At 44.5% G+C, this 12,007-nt stretch overlaps 1 pseudogene; it reads right to left on the bottom strand.

Moving 5' to 3' along the window:
- Positions 1–204: 204 nt before the first annotated feature.
- On the bottom strand, positions 205–855 carry LOC134965298 (heat shock protein 30C-like; annotated as a pseudogene).
- Positions 856–12,007: the final 11,152 nt, after the last annotated feature.

Below are 12,007 nucleotides of genomic sequence, written 5' to 3'. Positions count from 1 at the left end.
GTAAATAGATTTGTTTGGAAAGTGAGAAGTACACAATTTATATCTGTTACACTGCAGTATATATAAATGAGGAGATTAAATTGTAGTTAAACTGCTTATTAAGAAACATATATAACATCACATTAGCAAGATAGTTGTTCCAGACAGGACTATAAAAATATACAATGACCCTGATGTACAGTATGTAACAGTCCCATAATGGTATCAGGAGGAGATGGCCCCAGTATCCGAGTCTTCTGTCCGTTGACTGCCCTGGGTCACTTGGGGAACTCCTTGTCCTTCTCCTGGGGTCTGGGTCACAGTGATGGGAATGGGTTTCCCTTCTGCAGCTGGCAGTGCCAGACGAGGAGCCTGGAAGTGGAGCTGCTCATCCTTGGAGAGGGAGCACAGCACGGCCTCAGGTCTCACATCCTCTGGGAGTTCAGCTTCTCTCCTCCACTCTCTGTACTCATGGAAGTAGCCACCAGTCTCACTCTTCTGTTTCTTGTCCCGTTTTCCCGTCACAATCAGTCTCCTTCCTTCTGTTGTCACTGTCAGTTCCTCAGGAGAAAAGGGCCTGACATCCAGGGTGAGCTCAAAGTTTCCCTTCCCCTATTTGCCTGTCCTGGGAGAGGTGATCTCAGTTCCTGCAGAGTGTGTGCTCTGAGCTGCTCTTCTCATGTCCATGTCCTGAGCCAGGAGCTGACAAGCCTGGCTGACACGCTGCGCTCTCCTCTCCATCTCCTTCCTCAGGCTCAGCATGTCATCTTCCAGCTGGCTATAGATGAGGTGTGTAGCTGGCCAGAGGGTGAGTGCAGGCTCTCTGCAGGGACACAGAGGGCTGTGCGAGGACTGGAGGAGGCTGAGAGGAAACATCTGCTGATTTTCTTGGAGCTTCTGGTCACAGATAAGCTGGAGACAATCTGCCTGTGTCTCAGTGTCGGCTTTCTTGCTGCTCAGTGCTGCAGCCAGTCCCAGCTCCGGCTCCTTTATACTCACTCCCCCAAGTACTGGTCTCTTCCTGATGCTTCCATGTGTGCTCTGTATATGGTGTGAGGGGAGGGGCCTGTGTGTACACACTGCATAATACATGAGGAGGCGGGAGAGGAGGTACTAGTAACTTCTGGCATGTAATGGGGAGGTGACATCACAGGGGGCGGGGCCAGGTGTTTGCTGAAGAAACTAGAAAGATTTCAGCTGTGATTATTATTGTGAAAGTTTATTCACTGTAGTAATCAAACAGCAATTATGTTATACAGGAGTGGATATGGTGGTCAGTCTTTTTCAAGACACAACTTTACCTGCTTCCCCAAGTACCCAATTATGTTATTTTCATTTTGTTTATTAGTTCTAATTTGGTAATTGCCAGTATAATTGCCAACCACCACTCCTATTTCCAAATTTATCATACTATTTACCTAATCCACACTATAGCATGTCTAGCCTGTCACTATCACCCCCCAACACTCCTTGTCTCCCTATCCTTTTCTCTGTCCCCTGCTCCCACCTCTATCATTCTCCACTAGTCTCCCACATTTCCTCCTCTCTCCCCTCCTTTGTCTCCCATCCACTCCACTGCCTCACTTCCACTCCTCCCCTGACACCTCACTGTCATTGACCTCTACCCTACCTTGGGCTCAATTGTCCACCACTCTGCTATTCTCCCTCCTCTCTCTACCTCATCTCATATCCCTCTATACTACACTTAACTCCCTCCATGCTCAACTACTGCAGTGTCCCTTCTTCTAAATCCCCTCTGTAACCCTGTCTTCTAAATCCATCTCACCTGATTGCTACAGCAACCCTGATAATCTCATTCACATCACTCCCTTAGACTCTCTCCCTCTCTCCTGTGCCCTCTGGAATGCAAGATCTGTCTATAATAAACTGGTCCCCACCCATGACCTTTTCATCTCAAATTCTTTGCATCTCCTAGCCATTACTGAAACTTGGATTACCCCCTCTGACACAGTTTCTCCCACTGCTCTCTCTGCTGGGGGTCTCACATTCTCACCACCCAACCTAGGGGTCACCACTGTGGTGGTGTTGTTTGGCTTCTACTACTCTCTAGCTACTCATACCAACTCATACCACCAGAACCATCCCTTACATTCTCTACATTTGAGGTCCATGCCATACGCCTCTTCCAACCTGTTCATCTTCAAGTAGCTGTCATTTACCGCCCCCCTGGCATGCCCTCCAAATTCCTTGACTACTTTGCTTCCTGGCTTCCTCTCTTCCTCCCTTCTGACATTCCCTCCATTATCCTAGGTGATTTCAACATCCCTATTGATAGCCCCACAAAATCTCCTGCCTTAACCCCCTAACCTCAACTCTTCTCTGTGTCTATCCCAGGGGACCTCCTCCCCCTCCTTGTTAGTAGAAGCTCACTGGATCTGGTCTTCACTCTGTGAATCTGTGATCTTTCTGATTTCTCAAACTCCCTGTTCCCCCTCTCTGACCATCACCTGCTCACTTTTAACCTATCTCTATCTGCTTCTACAGCTTTACCACCTAAGACTACCATCACAAAGCGTAACATTGACACCACTTCCCTATTTTCCCTGTTTGACTCACTGCTCTCTCCTATTCTCTCTCTTTCCTGTCCTGAACAAGCACCCCACCAACCACTATTCACCCTCGCAGATCGACACCTCAACCCTGGCACACCAAATGCACAGATAGCTGCAAAAATGCTCATGTTCTGCTGAGCGACAGTGGAGGAAATCATGCTCTAAGGCCAACTTCCTCAACTACAAATTTATGCTCTCATCCTACTTTGCTGCCCTTACCCTCTCTAAACAATCTTACTTCAAAAACCTCATCTCCTCCCAATCCTCAAACCCCCGGAGCCTCTTTGCCACTGTCAACTCGCTCCTCTTCCCACCCCCACCTCAACTCCCCTCTTCACTTTCTGCTCTTGACTTTGCCACCTACTTCACATCCAAAATTGACTCCATTCGTCAGGACATAACATCCCACCAGAACCTGAGCAAACCCCCTCCTCCATTTCCCAACCCCACCTCTTCTTCCGTCCTACCAACGCTGACATCTTTCTTCCCTGTATCTGGAGAGGAGGCCATGGTTCTCATCTGGTCCTCACCCCCGTCCACCTCCCCACTTGACCCACTTCCCTCCCTCCTTCTCCGCTTCCTCTCTTCTTCTGCTTGTTCCCATCTTGCCCATCTACTCAATCTCTCACTCTCATCAGGCACTGTCCCTTCTGCCCTCAAGCATGCACTTATCTCCCTAATCACTCCAACTACCGACCCATCTCTCTTCTCCCTTTTGCCTCCAAACTCCTTGAGCGTATTGTCTACAACCGCCTCACTGTCTTTCTTTCTTCCCACTCACTGCTTGACCCTTTCTTGTCTGGTTTCCATCCTCAGCACTCAACTCAAACTGCCCTCACGAAAGTCTGCAATTACCTCTTTGCTGCTAAATCCAGGGGCTACTACTCTCTGCTTATTCTCCTTGACCTCTCTGCTGTTTTTGACACTGTAGACCACCCTGTCCTCTTGCAAATCCTTTACTCCCTTGGTTTGCGCGATACTGCTCTCTCCTGGCTGTCCTCCTACCTTTCTGACCGTTCCCTCTCTGTCTCCTCTCATAACTCCACCTCCCGCTCAATTCCTCTACCAGTAGGTGTCCCCAAAGGTTCTGTGCTTGGGCCTCTCCTTTTCTCTCTCTACACATCCTCAGGTGAGCTCATTAGCTCTTTTGACTTAAAATATAATCTCTACTCTGATGATACTCAAATCTACCTTTCCTCCCCTGACCTCTCCCCTGCTTTCCTTACTCGTATCTCCAAATGTCTCTCTGCTATCTCCTCCTGGATGTCCCAGTGCTTTCTTAAACTTAACATGTCTAAGACTGAGCCGATCATCTTCCCTCCCTCCCACATAACCTCACCTCCCACAATTTCATTATCCATTGATGGCACAACTATCTTCTCTAGCCCCCAAGTGTGATGTCTTCGAGTAGTCCTTGACTGCTTCCTTTCCTTCAAACCACACATTCAGTACCTCTCACAAATCTGCCATTTCCATCTCAAAAACATCTCCAGGATCAGACCCTTTCTCACCCACGACACTACTAAGACCCTCATCCACTCACTGGTCATCTCCAGATTGAACTACTGCAATCTCCTCCTATCTGGCCTCCATCAAAAATGCCTCTCTCCACTCCAATCTATTATCAATGCTGTTGCCTGTCTCATCTTCCTCACCAAATGTACTACATCCACATCCCCTAACTTGCAGGACCTTTACTGGCTACCCTTCCCATTCAGAATCCAATTTAAGCTTCTCACACTCACCTACAAAGCCCTCACCCACTTTTCTCCCTCTTACATCTCTGACCTTATCTCTCTTTACATTCCCACCCGTCCTCTTCGCTCTGCTAATGCACGCCATCTCTCCTGCCAACTGATTACCTCCTCCCACTCCTACCTACAAGATTTTGCATGTTCTGCTCCCTATCTCTGGAATGCTCTACCTCTCCCCATCCGACTCTCCACCTCTCTACAAAACTTCAAACTGTGCTCTCAAGACCCACTTCTTCACCAAACCCAGCCAACTCTCCTCCTAACCCTCTTGTCTATGCTCACTGTCTACGCCTTCTGTGTCACCCCGGTCTGTTAGCCCCTCACCTTTTAGATTGTAAGCTCGCAAGAGCAGGGACTTCTTTCCTCATGTGCCTTTCCTTTTCTTACTTACACTATCTTATACTCCATACTCCCTTTGATGGCACCTAACTGCGGGTTTTCTATACCTGTCCTATATTGGCTTGTACTGTAAGTGCCGTTTTCTTGTTTGCTCATTTGATTATGTACTGTGTAATGGGCGCGGCGGATCCCTTATATTTTTTTCTGTGCAGGGTAAATACTGGCTGCTTTTGCATGTAGCCCACAAATGTTAGACAGCTTTATTTTTATACTGCAGTTTAAAACTCAGTTTGAACACATCCCATCCAAATCTAATCTCTCTGCACATATAACATCTGCCCCACCTGCAGTGCTACATGGTTTTGCCCCATTGAAAGCTTTTTTTGCTTTACTTACAATTATGAATCAGGCCCATAGTACATAACAATAAACTATGTTACTTATTTAAAAATCACTTAGCAGCCCATTTATCATTAAATACTTACAGCTTATTCCCCCCAAACTCTGGGGTAACTGCAAACAGTGGCAGCTGCAGCTCACACGACATCATGCAGGGGGAGCAGGATAGCACATATGAACATACATGCAGGGATGTATGTAACATATGTGCTGGCTGCAGATCTCTGGGAATCTGCAGTGCTGCCCTGCATGTCTTACAGCCTCTTTTGTACTTATTAGGGTGTGTACACACGGTGAGATAAATCTGTGAGATTTTGACTATATAGTCAAAATCTTATGAAAAGTTAGTGCATATCTCATGGTGCTAAGCAGCTTGCGATCCAGATTCGATCCAGATGCGCGCTCCCGTGGGGTTGGTATCGTAAGGCTAGATAGACTGTGCAGGCAAGTCAATCTTGACTATCTAGTGTACAATCTAGTACAAAGTACAGTCAAAATTGGCACTTAGTCAAAATCGTACATAGACAAAATCTCAAGCACAGATAGTCAAAATCTGTACAATCTGTGCTATCTGGGCTCTGGGGGAGTTTAAGGGAAATCGCATAGTCAAAATTGAACATAGCAGGGATCTCACCGTGTGTACACACCCTTAGATTACTTGCTTGTTGAAGATCTCACAGTTAGCACACTAGCACCCACTCACAACATTTTTTTGAATGTTACATACATCCCTGCATGTATGTTCATATGTGCTATCCCATTCCCCGAGCACAATGTGGTGTGAGCTGCAGCTCTGCCACTGACCGCAAACATTTAGTATCATTCCCATATATGAAGGAGGGATTGCAGTAAAGATCTCTGATTCCTCCAACAGCAACTGCAAGCATCACATGCTCTGGAATGTGAAGCATTAACAGTCTTGCCCCCTGCAAGAAACACCAGCTAAAGATAGTGTTAGCCCAGTGGTTGCCAAACAATTTTGAATCACTGCACTCTAGGGTATCAGAATTTTTTCACAGCACCCCTAGACCAAAAGTTTGTTATTGAGAAATTCAGAAAAAAATATTACATTAAGTAAATTGTGTTTAGATGTCATCCTTAGGTTTAGTTATGTGGTGCCAAGATATGCTTCTGTTTATCCACATATGATTGGAAGCCACATGCACTGGATTTGTCTATTGCACTGACCGTAAATAATTGTAATTGGTCCTAGACCACCAACCTAGGGCACCCCTGCAAGTGTCCCGAGGCAGCCCAGGGTGCCACAGCACTCAGGGGGTCATTCAGATCCGATCGCTGCTGTGCATTTTCTCACAGCCGGCGATCAGGTCCGAACTGCACATGCGTATGCACCACACTGCGCCGGCGCATCGCGCGGCTGCAATGGGCATCGGTGCCCTGCGACGGGATGGTGCAAAGAATCCATTCGCACAGGCGATCACAAGGAGATTTACAGGAAGAGGCTGTTAGTGGGTGGCATCTGACCATTTACAGGGAGTGTCCAGAAAAATGCAGGTGAGATCAAGCGTTTTAAGGGAGGGTGTCTGATGTCAAATCTGGTCCTGATCAGCCTGATGTGATCGCAGTGGAAGAGTAAGTCCTGGGCTGCACAGAGACTGCACAAAATCAGTTTGTGCAGCTCTGCTACACGCGCGATCGCACACTTGCACGGTGAAAGATAGGAGTCCATCTCCTGGCAAGAGACAAATAGTAAATGTGCATGAAAATAATAATATTCATGTTGCAAAAAAATTAATTAAGCAAAATATATTTATCAAATACAGTATGCATTAAATATGGGGATTGTGATAAATATGCCTCTACATCGGGATAACCCCATAGTTGTACTCTTTGTGCAGATTATTATAGCTATAAGATTGGCAACATTCTGTCTGAGGAATTAATACAATAACCCCACATACAGTAACTCTGTGACAAACTGCTACAGAAGACACCAAAGGGTATATTTATAAAAGCCCTGTTTTGCAGAAAACAGTGCATTCCTCTGCTTTGGGCTAGTCACAAAATGGATTACCATGGAGAAGTTCCTGACTTCTCCAGTGGCACCATCGCTCCGTGCCTAATCGCATTACCATACTTTAGTATGGCATACCTCCCAACATCAGGTAGCTTTAAAGAGGGACTTCATTGCGTGGCAAAGCCGTGTGCTGTCAAAAAGGGTGTGTGACCTATGAAAAAGGGGCATGGCTTCATGGGAGTGCCACAATCGCAATCCACAACTCCTTTTTCATCACTGAGGGGCATGCCCAGCTCTCTGTGAGCTGCTGGCATGCCCCCAGTCCATATGTCTCCCATGCATAGACACTGTGCGCATGCACAGAGCATCTATTCACTGCTGCTCTGCTATGCTAAGCAGCAAGTAACAGGAGCCTCCCAACTGCCCCTCCCACCATGGGACACTGCTGCCTGCAGATGGGACAGTGGGACAGTCCCAAAAAAAAGGGACTGTCCCACAAAAATTGGGAGAGTTGGGAAGTATGGTAAAGAAAGAGTGATTCATGAATGGTTGGAAAGCTCTGCTTTCTGCTTCTCCAGGGAGTTTAGGATGTTGCAATCTGAACTGCGATGTAATAACTACAGGGAAGCTCAATGCTTCACTGCTACACATTAAAATGGTCACAGTCTCGATCTTGTCTTCCAGATTGTATTAGAAGTCTCTGACCTAAAAATAAACCCAGTCACATGGTCAGACCACCACTCAATATGGTTCTCAGTTGCAACCCCTCGAAATAGATCTTTGCCCATGAAACTGACCAGGTATCATCCAAGGAGGGGTATGACTACTAAGGCTCTTGCAGCTAACTTGGACCTCTCTGCAGTAATGGGAGCCTATGAAGATCCTTGTTCCCTAGTCTGTTATTATAACAGGAATGTGACAGATGCAATGGATACTATCACCCCTGTGCGTATACAACCCTGCAACCACACCGTCAAGCACCTTGGTTTGACAACAGTATTTGTGATCTTAAGAAAAGACTTGAAAGACAATGGCGGAAGACAACCCTGGTAGAGGATAAGTTAAATCTAATCAAACACATTGGAAAATATCAATCAACAATCACCCACAAGAAAACAGGGTTCCTTTCAAATGAGATCATGGTAGCAAAAAATAGCTCAGCTCAGCTTTTCCATTCACTGGAGATACTTTGCAAACCAGCTTGCCTACAACCTGATGAAACCCTCTCCCAGTCAAGATGCAATGAGTTTGCAAAATTCTTTGCAGATAAAGGGGGTCAGTCCGACCTGATCGCACGCTAGCTATTTTTTGCAGCGCTGCGATCAGGTCAAAACTCAGCAAATCTGCGCATGTGTATGCACCGCAATGCGCAGGCACATTGTACGGGTACAAAGCGGACCATTGCTGAGCAAAGGATTTTACGAAGAATCCATTTGCACAGCCGATCACAAGAAGATTGACAGGAAGAAGGCGTTTGTGGGTGTCAACTGACCATTTTCTGGGAGTGTTTGGAAAAACGCAGGCATGTCCAAGCATTTGCAGGGCGTGTGTCTGATGTCAATTCCGGGACCGGACAGGCTGAAGTGATCGCAGCGGCTCAGTAAGTTCAGAACTACTCTGAAACTGCACAAACTGTTTTTGTACTGCTCGGCTGCACAAGCGTTCGCACACTTGCGAAGCGAAAAATACACTCCCACATAGGTGGTGACTATCTGATCGCAGTGCTGCAAAAAATAGCTAGCGAGCAATCAACTCGGAATGACCCCTAAAGTATCCACCATCCAGGCTGGAATCACAACAGTGCCACCAAAGGAGTACCAATCTACCAAGCCCGCCAATGTAAGCCATCTTTCTTCATGGAACATTTTGACCAAGTGGAAGTACAAAACATTGCTGGATTTACCCAAATTTTGTGTCCCTCCAGCTTTGATCTGGACCCTGCCTCAACCAAGCTTCTGTTATGGTGTATGGAAATAATTAGCCCTGTATTTTCAAAAATAGTTCAATGCTTTTTGCAGACAGTCATTTTTCCTGAACCGCTAAAGGAAGCAATAGTCAGACCACGACTTAAAAAAATCTAATTTAGACCCTAACTGCATGACCACCTACAGGCCAGTATCAAACCTTCCTTTTCTAGGAAAGGTTATTGAGAAACTGGTTGCAACTCAACTAGAAACCCGCCTGTCAACCCATGACATTTATGAGCAGTAGATAGAGAGCACCTTTCTATCAAACTTAATTGGTTTTGTCAGGTGCCACGCCCCCTTTGATATCAAATTATAGTGCTTGATATCGATTTCATATACATTTTATATAAAATTTGTAGAGCTCGATATCAAACTGTATTAAAAGATAATTGCTTTGAAGTTGTAGTGCGTCATAGAAATTCTGCCAGATAATCAGCGAGTTATTATGTTGAATACATAGCTGTTAATTTTAACATCAGCACAGTATGACACAATAAAAAATATATTTTAAAGTAACACAAAAGGATTCTCACATTCCATCAGCTAATATTTCAGACCAGCTCACACATGGAACGATTTAAAAAGAGTATTGATTTTAATTACCGGGTCCATGCGTGATTAATGATGACAGCGCAAATTACAAAAGTCTTAGATGTACGGGGTAGCACACATCATATAAAAAATACAATAATCAATGTTGGCAGTGCGCAGCCTGGCACAATAATAGTCTGATTATATTTACAGACAGGCCGACACCAAGCCTGTTAATGACAAGCAAAGTAACAAAAGCATCGGGTTTTCATTAATGTACTTAGAGTTTGATATCGGTTTTATATGATTTTGATATAAAATTTATAGAGCTCGATATCAAACTGTATTAAAAGATAATTGCTTTGAAAAGAATGTCACGCAACACCAGTCGCAGAATGTCACGCAACGCCACACGTCAAATCAAGCGGATGAAAGATGCATATTACACAGTATTAAAACCGAGTAGTTTTAGCGGTATTGTTAAATATTATGGTTCAGTTAAAAATAAATTTAGAAGATCCGACGTAAGAAAGTGGTTACAAGAACAAGATGCATACACGTTGCACAAACCGGCAAGAAAAAACTATAAAAGGAACATGATTTGTGTATCGGGTATAAATCAACAGTGGCAATGCGATTTGGTTTTGCTCATAGATCTGTCAAAATACAACGAGGCTATTAAATACATATTAACCATCATCGATATATTCAGTAAGAGGGCCTGGGCTGAAAGTCTGACCGCTAAGAATGCCACAACAGTCGCTAATGCTTTTGAAAAAATATTCCAGCAGGGGGAGGTGCCGAAGAAGCTACTAATTGATAATGGTAAAGAGTTTCTAAACAGAATCCTAAAAAAGGTATTAGAAAAATACGGTATAAATCATTTCACAACCAATAACGATGTGAAAGCGGCAGTTATAGCGCGCTTCAATAGGACTTTAAAAACACGAATGTGGTGCTATTTCACGGCAAAGAATACCTACAGATATATAGATGTGTTACAAGACTTCATACACAGTTATAATAACACATACCATAGAATGATTAAGCACGCCCCAAACGATGTGAATGACTCTTATGCTTTGAGTGTCTTCAAAGCGACCTACGGTGATTACTTTAGAAGTAAGAAAACACCCGTTTGTTTAGGAGTTGGTCACCACATCTGTATTTCTAAATATAAGGACATATTTCAGAAAGGCTACGAACAGAGTTTTTCTGTGGAGATATTTGTAATACGAGGTGTGAACACGAAAGGTCTTAAGCTGCTTTACACGTTGGAGGATTTCTACGGTGAGACCATTACAGGCAGTTTTTATCCCAAAGAGCTTCAAAGCATACCAAAAAACTATAACAGGGTTTACAAAGTGGAAAAGATTTTAAAAAATAAGACGGGCAGAGGTTGGAAATACACGTTAGTCAAGTGGCGGGGGTACCCTGTAAAACTTAACAGTTGGGTCACAGCATCGGAGATAAAAGATATATAAACAAAGAGGACGATGGATGATAAATCGTTCTACATAACACTGCCGAGTAATGCCTCAGCAGCCACATTTCCACAAAATAAGATTTCTAACTGTACGACAAAGTTAGCTGAACTGATAGACTTAAATGGCGAATGGGAAGTGGCTCTTACAGAGATACAATACCCGCACACGTGGAATATTTTGGATATACAAGATTGTAGGCTACAAATAACACAGGACGGCACGCTTTCCAAGTCAGTTGTGGATTTCACAACCGTGTGCGTTAAACCCATTTTTTTATAAAACAATCGCACGCTACTGGACGTCATCAACGCGGAAATTGGGCGGCATAAACTGGAGGGTGGATTAAGACTAACGTACGATCTGCTGGAACGTGTTGTAACATGCGACAATAAGCAGCTGTATCAACTTACAGCCAGTGATAAACTGACAAAGATCCTTGGTTTACAACCTAAAACTAAGATTTCTAAACCATGCGTCGACATCAAAGGCGGCCAATATACGCTGTACGTGTACACAGACATTATCGAACACCAGAGGGTCGGGGATAGTTATGTACTGCTACTACGCACTGTTGAAATTAAGGGTTATAACAATGAGGTGATTACAATACGATACGAGAAGCCCGATTACGTAACATTGTGCAAAGCGCATTTTGACACAATAGCCATAGAGATAAAGAACGACCAGAAAGAGAACATGGCATTTAAGTTTGGGAAAGCGATCGTGAAACTACACTTCAGATGCCGCAAAACTGAATTTTATTAACTAAACAGAATGGTCGCTGTTAAAAATTACGGCGATCCTGATCTCTATGCGCATTATTATAAATCTCAAGCCGATAATGTATTACCCGGTTTTCACGGCAGTGCATACATGTTCGGTTGCGCATTAGGCGGTATATTTTGAAGTCTATTCAGAAAGGCTGTGCTGCTTTTCCGAAGAGGCCTGGAGTTAGCAAAACCCCACGTGAAGAACGCGGCGCGCAATATCAAAAAGACGT

This window comes from Pseudophryne corroboree, chromosome 10 (genome assembly GCF_028390025.1).
Source record: "Pseudophryne corroboree isolate aPseCor3 chromosome 10, aPseCor3.hap2, whole genome shotgun sequence".
Lineage (NCBI taxonomy): Eukaryota > Metazoa > Chordata > Amphibia > Anura > Myobatrachidae > Pseudophryne > Pseudophryne corroboree.
The sequence above is the reverse complement of the archived record's forward strand: the minus strand, read 5'-3'. Positions and strand labels throughout refer to the sequence as shown.